Source organism: Gossypium arboreum, chromosome 2, assembly GCF_025698485.1.
Source record: "Gossypium arboreum isolate Shixiya-1 chromosome 2, ASM2569848v2, whole genome shotgun sequence".
Lineage (NCBI taxonomy): Eukaryota > Viridiplantae > Streptophyta > Magnoliopsida > Malvales > Malvaceae > Gossypium > Gossypium arboreum.
Genome location: NC_069071.1, coordinates 112,851,581 through 112,867,341, shown reverse-complemented (window position 1 = coordinate 112,867,341; position 15,761 = coordinate 112,851,581). Strand labels below are relative to the sequence as shown.

The 15,761-nt window shown below is 31.1% G+C and overlaps 1 pseudogene; it reads left to right on the top strand.

Annotated features, from left to right (window-relative positions):
- The first annotated feature begins 2,932 nt into the window (after window positions 1-2,932).
- LOC108466298 (ethylene-responsive transcription factor ERF024-like) lies at window positions 2,933-3,594 on the top strand (annotated as a pseudogene).
- Window positions 3,595-15,761: the final 12,167 nt, after the last annotated feature.

Here is a 15,761-nt window from a genome sequence, read left to right as displayed (position 1 = left end):
CTACGACTGACTGACTGAAAATTACCGTGTCTGTTTGAGAATTGTTACTACCGTGCCTGAAAGGGTACGTGAGACAGATGTGTATCTGACTGATTGAGTTGAAACTAGAGACTGGATAGTACTGCGATTGTGTAGTTGAGTATAATTTTTATTATGCTCTAAATAATGCTGTCTGTCGGTACGTCCATTTTGAACGTACCAACTGTTTCTGTATAGCTCCGTAAGTATGTTCCTCTTCGGAACTGCTTCTAGATCCCTGTTTTCGCTTATGTAGTTTAACTGGTTTGATCTCACACTGAGCTCGTGTAGCTCACCTCCTCTTCTGTTTCCCCCTTCAAGTACAATTCATGATTTTGGATGCTGGACTCAGTACGCGGAGGTCTCAGACAGTCTTGATAGAATTAAGTTATAAGTTTTTATATCAGGTTTTAATTGTTATTCGTTGAGTTTGAACTGTATAGTTTCATAATACTGGTGCAACTTTTGTTTTAAGTTTTCATTCGTACGTTTTATACTGTTAAACTTACTGATTTAATTTAAATGGCTAAACGTTTTAGATTTGCTTCGGGATAAATGCTTTTGGTAATAAAATTTTGAACAACTTGATTGTAAAATTTTCTCACGATCACTTCGGTGGTCAATGTAACATCCCAGATTCAGTCTAGACTTCTAGGCGGGTTTGGGGTGTTACAACCTCTAACCTTAAACTAAAGGAAAAATACGTTTAAACATTCTTAAACTCTCGTCCTACTGGTTGTTGCAATAGTAATAATGTCAACTGAGTCAAGGCTCAATCGATGATTATTATTATTATTATTGTTATTATTACTATTATTCTTTAATATTTTAATTTTGGTTAGTAAAAATTAGTTGTTCCATAAGTTACTTCTTAAATGTTAAATCGAAATATCATATTAGAGGTATATGAATAAAATAATTATATTAGAAAATTTTAAAATTAAAAGAATTTTTTTATAATTTTGAAATATAAAGATATTAAGAATATTTTTATACGAGATCTACTTCTACCATCATCCTTTTAAGACCCTTAAATCGAAAAAATAAAAATTAAATTAGAGGTGAAGCTATAAATTTTTCTAAGGGACTGAGATTGAGTTATATATTTTATGAGACCTAAAATACAATATTTTCATTGTACTATATATATATATATATATATATATATTTAATTTCTAGAATGACTAAATTAAACTTTTATCATTTTTGGAGTCAAACTATAATTTTACCATTTATATATTAACTTAAAATTTTATAAAGTTTCAAGTGCTAGAAGCAAAGTGTTCCATTTTAGGGGGCCAAAGTGCTTTCTTGCACCTCCCTTCGCCCTTGATTTAAATGAAGTCAAACCTACGCCCTTTTGTTTAGGTAAAAAGACTTCTCTAATTTCTCTCAATTTTGAAATTGAGCATATTGGTCCCTCTACAAAAAAAATCAAAGCAATTTAATACTTAACAATTTCTAAAATGAGCAACTAAGGACAATTAATCACGATGTTAATGTTTTCCACTATTTGTACATTATTTTGATTAGTATAATAATAAATTTAGCTCTCAAAGTTTCTACATTCTGTCAATTCTCAATTTAACAAATTTATCTATCAACAGTTCTGCAAATGTGTACATGTATAGGCTAAAGTTGTCGTTTTTTTAGAATTAAGGCGAAAATGACAATATATAAACATTGAAGGCTAAACTTGTTATCATATCAATCAAAATATGTATAATTGATTGAAGTTATTAACGTCGTGATTAATTGTCTTTAACTGCTCAATTTCAAAATTGACAATGATTAAATTGCTCCAAATTTTTTTTAGAGAGACTAATTTACTCAATTTCCAAATTGAAAAGAAATGAAAAGGTTTCTTCACCTTTTATTTATTGCAATAATAACAATATTAACTAAGCTAATACTAAAAGAACAAAAGAAATCAAGATTTTTTACAAATACAAATACATAAATCCGACTCTAAATCTAACACTAATCAAATTTAATCCACACCAAGCTTTTAAGTTAAACAAATAGCTTGATTTGCCCTTCCTATGCCCTTATTAGCTAAATAGGCAATATATGTCGATTTCTTTTAATTAGCTAAATAAGTCGTTTTTTCAAGATTTAGGAAATAGGTCAATTTTGAAGAGAGTGTGAAAAAGTGTCCAACCGAGTGAGCTTTCTATTGATATGTCGGAAAGCGTGCTGACTAGACGCTTTTTCTTTGGAATTTCCAGAAAACACTTCCAGTTGGGCGTGTTTGCTCAATATGTCAGCAGAAAATTCACCTAGCTGAACGTACTTTCACACACTCTCTTTAAAATCGACTTATTTTTTAAAATTCTTAAAAATCATCTTATTTAACTAATTAAAAAGAATATGACATATATTACCTATTTAGCCGTACATATTGCTGCATACATTGAATAAATATGAAAAATAACATGCATCAATATATGATGATTAATTGGAGTGACAAAATTTCATACCGACATGGCTTCTAGTTATGTCAAATGAAACAGGCTTTTCCTTGTATATATATTAAAACATTAATAAAACCCCAAATTTATTCATGAATTAGACGTCGGCTACTAATGATGTTGACAAGTGACTGAAGTTGATTTCCTTATCATTATAAAAGGTATAGAGAGAAAAGCTAAGGATTTTTAAAGAAACCAAAGGAATTAGCATTTAGATTCTATATAACACTTATTGTCTGAAAAAAAAAACAATTAATTAATTCCAAATCAATATATTGTCTTGAAAAATGATCACTGTTCTGTTAATTTTAAGATATCCAACATATGTTCTGGTTTACACCTCAACTATCAACAGACCGCAGTTCATCACCAACTGGTTTGCACTTTTGCAGTAATCTTAATACTTGTGTCTGCAGCGACCATAAATGGATTCTCTCATCGCCATCTTCAAATCCCTTCCATGCAATATTACAACAAAGGTTATTCAAAGTGTATCACCATGCAATACAACAAAGGTTCTAGCAGTGGTGGTGGTTCGGCCGCGACGGGGCGGCACCCAGTTTATAAAGGAGTAAGACGTCGGGCTAATGGGAAATGGGTGTCTGAAATTAGAGAGCCAAGGAAACCTACTAGAATTTGGCTTGGTACATTTCCTACACCTGAAATGGCTGCCATTGCTTATGATGTAGCCGCACTTGCTTTAAAAGGTCCACATGCAGAGCTTAATTTTCCGAATTCGGCTGCTTCTTTACCGGTTCCTGCATCGACTTCCCCGACTGATATCCAAGCCGCTGCTACCTCGGCGGCGACCGCTTTAGGGCTGCGAATGATGCTTTAGTCGGAGCAACAATCCGGTATCAGCGGAGAGACCGAGTACCGGGAATGATTTTGTCGATGAAGATATGATGTTCGATATGCCTAATGTTCTTGTCAATATGGCTGAAGGATGCTTCTTAGTCCTCCTCGTTTCGATCATCCACCGCCGGCCGATGACTCCGGTGACTCCGAGAACCTATGGAAATTCCTTAATATCAAAAATAAAAACAACAATAAAAGTAATATTAAAGCAATAAACTCTCCTCAATATTATGAATTTAAGCCATGAAAATAAAAAATATATGTAAGATGAGCATATCAGCAGGCACTGTTCAAGTATATGATAGTGTTCTAGGCATGAAGTAGACCACAAATGCGGTATTTTGAGTGTTTTCTTAGTGGCTTTAATTTGTTTGCAACTTTGAGATTTGGTTTTTCCTTTTAGTGGAAAATTTCCATTTATGGGATTTTTCCATTTGTCTTTTAAGTACTGTGATAATTAAATTAATATATATCATTTTTTTATAATTTGGTATTTAAAATTTTATGATAATTTTTTCAATAATATTACCTCTAAAATTCTAACTTACATTTCCTTTTGAAAATGCAATACACTCAACACTATACATCAGCTTTTTCTATTTTAAAATCAAAGTCTCCTACGATGAACAAAGATTTTGATAGATTTATTACATTATAAATGAGAAATCAATTGAATAGATCTTGATATTGCTGCCCAAAAAGCCTATGGTCTAGTTGCACTCATGTGACATAACATATCTTTTCAAAATACAGTTGAATCAAATTTGGTCAAGATTCACTATAGCAAAATAGGTTTTAAAGGACTTTTTTCAGCTTTATAGCGGCGCTTAAAACAATTTCTAGCGTTTTGATAAGCGGCAAAAAATGCCGCTATAGATAACGTCACTAAATTTTCCGGCATTTATGTGATAAAACGCGCTATAGAACATAACCTTTAGTGGCGTTTTATGCTCTATAAAACATGACCTTTAGCAGCGCTTTTCCACAAACACTGCTAAAGAATATGACCTTTAGCACCTTTTCACGCTAAAGAACATAACCTTTAGCGATTTCCCCTAAACGCCGCTAAGGAACATAACCTTTACCAGCGCTTTTCCTATAAACGCCGCTAAAGATCATCTTCTTTAGCGGCGTTTTTAGTAAAAGCACTGCTAAAAGTCGTGTTCTTTAGCGGCGTTTTTAGAAAAACACCATTAACTTTAGCAGATTTTTACCAACCCACTTTCATTCATATAGAACCTAAATTGTCAACATAATTTCCTCTAACATCAAATCCAATCAAAAACTGCAAATCTAAATGATACTTAAAATCCAATGAAAGAAATGTCTATATGATCTAAATTAATAAATGAAATAAAGAATGTATTATACTCAAAAGCTATATTGATAATACTCTAGAACGACATATTTTATGTGCTAATTGCATGTTTATTTTGAGTATGATCCTACTAATTTGGGTTATTTTATGATATTTTATCTTTTAGGGATTAAATTGAAGGCAAAAGGAAATTTAAAGGTAAAAAGTGTAAATTTGAAGATATAATGGGCCAACCTGCAACGTAAGGAAAAATGTGGTGCCAAAAATACAAGTATGGAAGACATAAGGGGCAAAAGTGCAAAAGAATAGATTTTATAGCACAAGACTCTATTAAATGTTTTATTATATTAGGATAATTATTAAGGATAATTATTTATAGTTAAATTTAGGATTCATTTTATTTATCTTTAATTATCTTTAATTATTTGTATTTATCTTTTAGAATTTAATTAGGAAAAAGCTAGATTTCTTAGTATTATAAATAGGGATGAAGTGACACAAATTGGATCCATCTTTTTTTGCTGTAAGTACTCTCTCTCTCATAAATTTAGTCTTTTGTTCTTTCTATATTTTCTTTCAATAAAAATTCCCTTTCCATTATTTTTATTTGATTCTCCCCAAAAACCATGAGCCACTAAATCTAATCTAGCCAAAGGTTGTCGAAATTCCCTAAAAAGGTTCATGAGGCTTAGAATCCACGCTTAGCCTTCTCAACAGGGTATTCATCGCTTCTCCGCGTTAAGGGGCTGACGCTTTCGTCCATATCTCTTAATAGGTGATCTTTTCAACTTGTGCAAGGAACAACCGCTTTGTACGTTTTGGGAAGGTTGCATAGTCGGTTCGTTGGCTTTCTGCGTCAGAGGTTGGCGAGCCCAAGAGACAAAATGGCGTGGTATTCGATATTGGGAAGTGAAGATCTAGCAGAAGACATTCCCACAAAAGTGATTGTTGGCTAGAGTCAGGTTCCACCAAATTTTAAGTCTAATATTCTAGAGCTGGTGGTAGTAGGCATCCTTTTCCACTATAATTGGCTTATTCCACCTGAGAAGGATCACTTAAAGGCCAAAGATTGGACCCAAGACGAATCGAGAAAATCGGAGGCTGGAATCTCACCACATAAGAAACTTTGTCTCTTCCCAAACTTTGTTTATTTTTATATTTTCCTTTTTAATTTTCGCAATTTCAATTCTGTTTTTATTTTTATTTTTCCAAATCAAAACTTTTAATTCTGTTTTTATTTTTTATTTTTTCAAGAACGCAGGTTTTCTTGGACATGATTCTGCCTAGGATTTTGAGAAACAAGCATTCGTGCAATTCTGTCCCTGAGGATTCGACCCTACTTCCCATTTACTGTTCTTTTTTATTATTTTGTAGGAAATAAGATATTTTTGGTGCTCTCAATAACTGCATCATATATTGTTAAAATATTCTCACAATAAGAAAACAACCGTTTAAGATGGCGGATACTATGACTGCTAAAACATCTTCATTATATTCTAAAGTTGTAGCTGGAGTTCGTCATATTTTTTGCTTACCTCTGCCTCCCTCGCTATTGCTTCTGCTTTAAGTTGTAGCTGGAGTTCTTCATATTTTTGGCTGTCTTTGATGACATGAAAAGCCTTTGAAGCCTTGGTATTAGTGAAAAATATAGCAAAATCTTTATTGGCTTCTTTTTTCTTGTGCCTTACCTTCATCCTCATTCACATCTTTTGTATTCCTATTCATTTAACCAGATTTACAGCAAACATGACAAGACTGTTGGGTTTTTTGATTACCCCAATACAACATGCAGTCATTTGGGCAATTATGAATTTTGTCATACCCAAGGCCTAAATCTTCTATCAGTTTTTTCATATATTTGCCTGAATGAGGGATTCTTGCAAATGAAAACATATCTCTCAAAAACTCTAACAAGAATGTAAAGAGTTTCGATCCACCCTCCCATACATTTTAAGTGAAAAAGGCGAATGCGGAATGACAGTTTTGAAAATTTCGATCCTTCATAAAGTTCTTCATTCATTTCATTAAGTAACTTGTAGAACTTCGCCGCTTCTCTATTTGGCTCTTCATTAGGTACACTTCTTCCTGTTTCGGTAAAAGCATTTTCACCAATATCGCAATCATCGGATGCAATAATTTCGGTGGAAACGATTGCAAACCATGATCAAGCATATTAAATGCATCCCCAACATACCTTCTATGTCATCTTCTCTAACAGACTAATGGTAAGCATTATGATGATAAGTCAATTAATCGTTGAAGAGGTTCTACGAGGTGTACACTCTCCATGGAAAATTCATTTTATACCCCGAATAAAGCCATCAACAATTAGATTTTCGTAGACAACTTCACGAATATGCCAATTGATGTTGCCATACTTCTTACACGGGCAAATAATCATATTCTCTTGGCTTGCATTTTGAAATGCAAAATTTAGAAAAGTTTGTACTCCATTTTGATAGTTGTTGCTTATTCTTGACAAATTCATCCAACTCTTATCCATTACGGTTACTTAAGTGTTCGAAATTGATTTAAATCATGTCATTGTACTAAAATAGATAATACATATCAAGTGTCAATTATCTAATAGGTGTAAACTAATTCAGGTAAGTTGTTTATTTATAAGTATAATTAAAAGTAGGGAAAAACAACAGTATTGCCCAAATTTCTGTGATTTTTATATATTTATGTAAGTTATGATATGATATATATTTATATATTATGTAAGTTATGTAAGTTATGATCCAAAGTTTTTTTATTCTTTAAATGTTTATGTAAGTTATAATTATCATCTTTAAATTTTAACTTTACATTTTAATTAATTATACTCTTTTAATTTTTAAATTTGTGTTTTTATCACCTTTATGTTTACTATACTTAAAAGACAAAATTAACAAATTAATAATTATATGTTAATAAAGTTAATATTTGTTAATTTTTCATCTATTTTGAGTTAATATTTCAATTAAATTTCCATGAACTTTTTAACTTTATACTACACATTAAAATCGATCAATTTAAATTTAGAATTTAAAACAAAAATATTAAAATTAAAATTATGTTACGGATTTTATGAAAGGATAAATAAATTTTAAATATATAGATAAACAATATTTATCTTTATGATAATTAAAAATATGTATTTTATGATAATATTTATGAAAAATATTAAAATAATTTTAACATTAAGATAAATATTATTTTCCTATAAAAATATTTTAATTAAATAATATTTATTTCTATGATAAATATTATATTATGTTTTATTTTGAAATTTGAACTTAAACTATATACTTTTAAGGATAAATAAAAAATATTATTTAAATTAAATTTTGTATGAAAATTTTAACTTTAAAATTAAATATTAGTTGATCCTCACTGCAGTGACTCGGGCAACTTTTGAGCAAGATGAACATAGAAAGTCCACCTTCAACTTGCATATAAAACACTATTTAATTACCGAAATAAAGTCAAAACCAATCACTCTATATATGGAAAATGCCTTTAAAGTTTTCATAAGGAAGAGTTAATAAAGTCAGTTTACTTTATTTTTTTTTTCCAAGTTTTGAAAAGAGAACATTCACATGTATACTTCTTCATCTTAAGTTGAAAAGTAGCAATCAAACTCTAGATATTTCGATGAATCACTATCAGAAACTTCACAAAATGAAATTTGCTAGGTTCTATCTATAATCTGTTTAACTAACATACAAACATAAGGCACTCTCATACTTTTTGCTCATAAAATATACAATAAAAGTTGCAACGAGAGAAACATAACTTTAAGTAACAAAATTATTATTTGAAGCAAGGGATAATAATTTAATGATATTATGTACAATTTAAATTTAGCAAATTAAATATGCATACCTCTTAGAAATTGTAAATTGGATGGTAAAGTCGATTCCAACAACTAGTGTCTTGTGGTGAGCAAAGCACGCCCAAAACTTTTGAGATGCTACAAGAAGAATAAAAGAAAACTCCATAATAGCCAAAACAATAAAATAAATGAAAATAAAAGAGTATAAATAGTAAAATTACAAGTAAATTAGCTTACATGATGAGTGAGAATGGTGTGAGCAAAGTGAATTGCAATAACTACTAAGTACTTTTTCCTTCTCCGAGTCAATAACAAAACTTTTTCTACAACATTGTTAAGGATAAAATTACACCTGAGAACAATGAAGATAAGGTAATTAACATCTTCAGTTCATAAGCCCAATTTTACAGCACATAGCAATTCGCATATGCTTGAGAGAATTTTAGGCTTTTGCTATTTTTACTTTCAACTTTTCCAACATTTCTAGCAATCAGCAGACATATATATAATAAATCACAAATGAACATCCAAAATTTTACACCTGCATAAATAAACTCCAAAATGTTGTGGACACCAAATGGGAAGATAACACAAATACAAGGTATGAAAATCATATGATATTAAAGTCACATGACAAGCATTCTTTAGCCGTGATTTCTAGCATCTTATATCATAATAATCACTTAGTGATCAACAAAACAAAGAAGATCAGCTAAAGTTTTGATTGTGCTCGTTAGACATGATAGAAAAAATAGACACAAGCAAATTTATCAATATTTAACTTATTCAATAACTATATCTCTATGCATGAAAATCCAAGTTGCAACCATGCCGGATTCAAATTTGAAAAATGCTTTTGCTTCTCTAAAACGGCAATAAGAACAACACCACATTCTTGTGCAAGAAAGACAAGGGCTAGAAAGAGGTTAAGCTAGATCTAAAAGTCATGATCTTAAACTATGAAGAGTAGAATAAAAGGATCTAGGTAATATGCCTCGCTTATTTTGGTATTTAGGTTGAGCTTAAGTCTATATAAAATTTCCCATCTACCAAAACATAAAACTTGCACAGAGAAATCAAGAATCAAAGGTAGGTACCGAGCTCTCGATAATGTGAATGAATCTAGTAAACTACGAAGAATTTCAAGAAACTAGTAGTGCATATCCTCCCCAAAATCTTAATAAATAGGTAATTGTTTTTTATTTAAAATTTCTTAATAAAAAAATATTAAGGGGGATTTATGAAATTTTTTTCGAGTAGGTGGATATTTTGAAAACAGTGTTTTAAAAACCCAACCATCTTTATTTTAGAAGCAAATTATTATAAATTAATAAACATATGATATATATTAAGCAAGTTTTTCTGACAAACAATATATTTAACAATTTTTAAGCAAAATTTGATAAAAATACTATTTTTCTTCAAAAAAGTATTTAACCTTAAACAAATTTCCTAAGAAGGCCAGCGCTTGTTCATCATTTCCCAATCCTAGAGATAGATTGGTTCAGTGCAGAAAAGCATCAACAAAGGCCGCCAAATGTGAAGATATCCAAATTTAATCCTTATAGGATATTCAGACATTTATATACATAAAAAAAGTTTGAAACAACAATCTACTAAACTAGGTCAACAAAGCATAGAACCATAAAAATAACACAGATGAACTAAATCAACTAAAAACATTAGGAGGAACCAAAATCAAGAACTAATGAACATCTACTAGTAGCGAAATAAGACAACAATTATTTCTCTCCTATAAATAAGAATTAGAAAAGAAAAGCAAAAACAAAAAACAAAATAGAACATAACATAACATAACAAACCCCTAAGCCCCTAAAAGATTTAAATTCTAAAAAGGCAGAAGAAAGAAAAGAAAAGAAAAAAAAGAGTGCAAACAAAAGAGCATAATTATGAATAGTGTCTTTCAATTCCTCATTAACCAAATAATTTGAAGTATAAGGAACAAAAGTTCTCTGCTAAACGAGGACATGATTGAAATTCTGTAAAAAGAAATCACCAAAATAATAACAGACAAAAGAGATTTGAGCTAAGAGAACGGGAAAAATTTGAGCGAAGAGAATAAAGAAATTTGAACGAAGATTTGAAAGATGAGAAAAAAATTAACAAAAAACAAAATGAAAAACATAAAAACTTACAAGGCGATGGGATGGGGAAAATGATTTGGGGAAAAACCTAAGGGATTTAGGAAAATAAATTTAGGGAAAAATTTAGGGTTTTGGGAAACCGATTTAGGAAAAACTAAGGCTATCAAAATGGTGTCGTTTTAATAAAAGTAAAAAATATTTGCGAAGTTTATAGGAAAAATGCCGCTATGTAAAAAATATTTGCTAAGTTTATAGGAAAAATGCCACTATTGCTTTACCTTTAGGGCGTTTATGAAAAAACTCTACTATTGCTTTACCTTTTGCAGCGTTTATGAGAAAAATAACGCTATTGCTTTACCTTTTGAGACGTTTATGAGAAAAACGCCGTTATTGCTTTACCTTTTGCGGCGTTTTTCGGTTAGTGCCACTAATGGTATAAACTTTGCGGCGTTTTGAATCCAAACGCCACTAAAAACCTATTTTGCTGTAGTGATTATATATGATTTTGATTAGTACTAAAAGTAACATATTTTAATCTTGGCCTTAATACGTTTTTAGATGATTATTTGAAGTTACTTCTGAATTTTATGCTCTTAATACTTTAAAATCATGTTTTTATACTTAGGAGAGCATTTGGGAGAAAAAATGAGCGAAAACCGAAAAGTCAGAGCAAGGTACATGGGCCACACGGGTTGGACCATTCCATACGACCTTGACACATGGCCATCTAAGCCACATGGTCATGTGGCAGATCGTGTCAGTTTCACAAATTGCACTTCGAATAGCTGAAAAACACGATTTTTAGGGCTTTTTGGGCATTTTGAGACCTATATATGACAAAAATAAGAAGATATGAATGAACCGTCATAGAATACTCCAGAAAATAACTCGAAAAACACCATTAAGACAGATTCTGAAGCAGATTTCCATTAAGATTTAAGATTCCCTTTTGATTTCTTTGTAGATTATTATGAGTTTATTTGTTTCTTGTGGTTATATTGTATTTTGGATTTTTTTATTTGCAAGCATTAACTAATTTTGTAAATACCGAGGGAAGATGAACCCTATGATGAATTTTGTCATTTGATTTCTATTTTATGCAATAAATACTTAGATATTGTTCTCAATTATGTGTGCTTAATTATTGGTTTGATATTTCTAGATTATTAATCCTTATTTGTTGTGCTTAAATCAGCGGATGAATAAACCTTATTTAAGAGTAGATCTAGTGTAATTGAGTTGAATTGCATACAATCCTAGAAATAGGACGATATATATCTACCGGATTAGAGTCAAATCTAATAGCGGAACTTATAGATCGAGTTAATGCGATAATAAGAGTTTTAATTAAAAAGAAATTTCAATTAATCAACCTAGAATCAATTGCGCTTTTATTCTTGAAGAGAGATTTTAGCATAATTTAGGGATTTCTACGGATCAAGATACTAAGTGAAGAAATTGTTTAATTTAGATTCATAGTAACAGATGAAGTCTTCTAGGTGAATTCTTTCCTAGGTATTGTTTCGCTTCTTGGTTGTTAATCGTTTAATTTCTTGAATTGTTCTTTGACGTGTTCGTTAGATAATTAATTTAGTTATTTTTAGTTTTTAATCAATCATTCGAATTTATCAGTTAAATGATAGAAAGACGGTAATTACTAGTACTTTTAATCTTCATGGGAACGATATCTTTGCTCATCATAACTATACTATTAATTGATAGGTGCACATGCCTTAGCCTAATTTTTAGTTGGTCTAATTTAAAATGGGTGTTTAATTTTGTTTAAATTTATACAAATTTGTAAATGATAACTTGAAAACATGCCAGGTCGAGTTGGATTTGAGCTTTGAATATTGAAACATAAGTTTAGTTGATATTTTAAATACAACTAATTTATTTTTATTTAAACCTCTTTAGTTTTAGACAACCCTTTGAGTTTGGGCGTGTAATTTCGCCTTAAACAAGTTTACTCCATTGAAATTCATTAAATGCCTTGGAGTTGTAGTTGGCCATTGTATCTTCCTCTGTAATCCATGTCTCTTGAGGTATAGCAGATCTTAAATCATTTGTATTAGTAGTACAAGAGGCTCTGAACTTGTCAATATGGTATGTCATTCTCTCTCATCTATCGCTCTACTGAAAGCCTTTGTATGTATCTTTCAATAGGCATAAATTAAATTTTGGATGTCAAGATATTGAATTCCTTCCATCATAGACTCCATAGATATTAACCAAACTTAGGGGATTGTGTTTGAATTTAAAGTCTTTACCTTTGAAATGTGTTTGTCTTTATGTGTGATTGGTTAGTCGTATTTAGTTAACATTGATGTTGTTGCAAAATGGGATGTATGTTTCGATTTATTTGTAAGAAAAGGGATAGTGTTGTTTATGTTTCATTTTCATGTCTTGCTTTGATAACCTTTTCGATGTGGGCTTCTTAATTCAAAGTTGAATCAAACTGTTAGTGGTGTTCTTTAAAGGGAAAGGTGGGATAATGTTCACTAGTGTTTTAATCAAAAGGTGAGACTTTAACTAGTGCTTGTTTCTTTATTCTGTTATGGGAGTAGATTTTTGTGTGTTCCTTGATTGGTCCTGTCAGCTTTACAAATTTCGTACTTATGAGATTTGAAGAATTTTGCTTGATTTTCAAATTTGAAATTACATGGACCATTTGCTATATTGTTTATTTTGTTTTCCTCCCTTAAGGTTTTTGAATTTTATAATTGTATATTGTAAGTGATGTTCCTTTGGGTTATGGAGTAACACATTGTATTGTTCAAAGGCATTTTGTTAGCAATTTGATGTATCTGGTGTGTTTTATAACCTCTTTGATGTCTTTATATTAATAAAATTTTACATTGGCTGAGCAAAAAAAAAAAAAGATCACATCAAGTGTGTTAGTTGATAAGCTCTGATACCAATGAAAAATATGTCTAACTACAAGATTATTGTAAGAGTTGTTGTAACTATTCTTGCAACAAAAGATGAAACAATGAGATATAACAAGAATGGAGCATATAAGAACACCAACAAATTCTTATGCAGCTTAATGTAAACCTACATTTGTGAGGCCAAACTCAAAGATAAACCTACTACTAAATCATACTCTCTTTGTCCTAATAAAAGTTTCTCAGTTGATGTTTTGGGGGTAAAAAATTTTAAACTTCGACATTAATGATTTCAAATCTTTTAATACCTTAAGTCTTTAAGTACCTAGGTTCGAGTCCCACCATTTGCAATTACAATACGTGAGTCTACAAAAAAAATGTAACAATATTGTACAAGCCCAATTTGCGGGCCCAAATATAACTAAACCCTAGCCTCAAAACCCAACAACCCACTAAAAGCCCAAAACCCAACTAACCCTTAACCCCATTACATTAACCGAATCCTAAAAATACCCCAAACCCAAAAATTAACAAGCCCAAACCCCAAGCCCATCAATCAAACTAGGGTTTCAGAATTTAAAACCCTAAACCATTTGCCTGGCCACCGCCTCTGCTTCCACCGCCACAGCACCTGCAAACATTAATAGGAATAGACAAAAAGCAAGAACCAAGGCATGTAAACGGCTATTTAAAGCCGAATCCAAAACCATTGTAGGTTCGAATTTTTCTTTTCAAATACAAAGAAAAAGCATAAGATTCAAGCATACAAAAATAATCAATAGTGAGTAACAGGCAGACAAGGCAAAAAGAAAGTCCAAATGCCTCAAGGTCAATTTTTCTTTTATTTTCTTTCTCTATTCGAAGCTATTTATACCTATATTTGTTAATTTTTTCGAGTATTCACATAGAAATATACATTAAAAACAAAAAATATAAAAAATGGAGAAAAATATACCTTTTTCGAGCGGTGGCGGCATGACGGTGGTGGCGGTGACCTCGGTGGTCCGCTGACTCCCGGGTGGACCAGTCTTCTCAAAGAGGATAGCCTTTTCTCTCCTTTTTTTTCTCAAACTCAAACAAAATGAAGGTTTTTTTTTATTTTTTTTACTTTAATAAAGCCCAAGTATGACGTCATTTTAGGGCATACTCTCAGCACCCAAAATGGCATCGTTTGACACCAAACCTGGAAACCCGACCCGCCTATGCCTAGGATCCGCGTGTTTTTGGACTGAGGGTCTATTTGTGCCCTCAGTCCTTCCACTTTTGAGGCTGGCTTCAATATGGTCCTATTTTGCTTTTTTTTAATGTTTTAAATTTGGCCACCCTTTTGTTTTTGTTTAATTTGGTCCCTGCACCATTTGAATAGCCTAACGGTGTCGTTTGTGGGGTGGGGATTAATTACCGTTGGGTCCTCAAATCTTGCATGCACTTTCATTTTTACCCCGCATTTTTATTTGGTTATAGTTTTCACTTTTAATTCCATTTTTATTACAATTTAATCCTGATCAATTTGATTTTAATTCTTTCATATCTTTTTCTCTTCTTTATTTATTTATTTTATATGTTATTTATTCTAATGGTTTTATATTCCATTTGTTACTGTTTATGTTAAATGGCTTTAATGTTACTTTATTTATTTTATATTTTATCATTCTTACTTAATACTTATATATATATATGATATGTAGTATTATTATTAGTTTAATATTATTGTTTTATTAATGTATATGTAACACCCCAAACCCGCCCGAAGTTATGGTGGATCCAAGCATGCCACATCAAAAACGTAAAAAAATTTCCTTTCTAAGTCTAGAAAATCGTACTTGATGTTCAAAAGATTAATTCATTAAGGGTTAAAATGAATGGAAGCTATGCACCGGTAGGAAACCTAAAAGAGGTGGTGAGTCCATCGGATCGCTTAATACCAAGCTCCTTCGGATCCAATCCTAGACATGCATACCGCCATTGCCACACCTTAATGTCATGGATATTTCTAGGAAAACCGATTTGATTAAGTCATTTTAGGAAAAGTGATTAATTTTGGAAAAATACTTTCATTGCGGAAGCTTTGCTTGTTGTCGTGTTATTTTGAAATCAACTGTTGTTTTTGAAAACGCGCCAAAAGCTATCCAGTTTCAACAGTTAAATATAAGTATTACCTATCTTAGTAATACATATTAAAACCATCAAAAATAATTAAGCGGCCTTATTACATTTAAAAGCCCAAAACTTCAAATGTAAATAAAAGGATGTCCAGTTCACCGAAGAAAATCAAACTTTCGA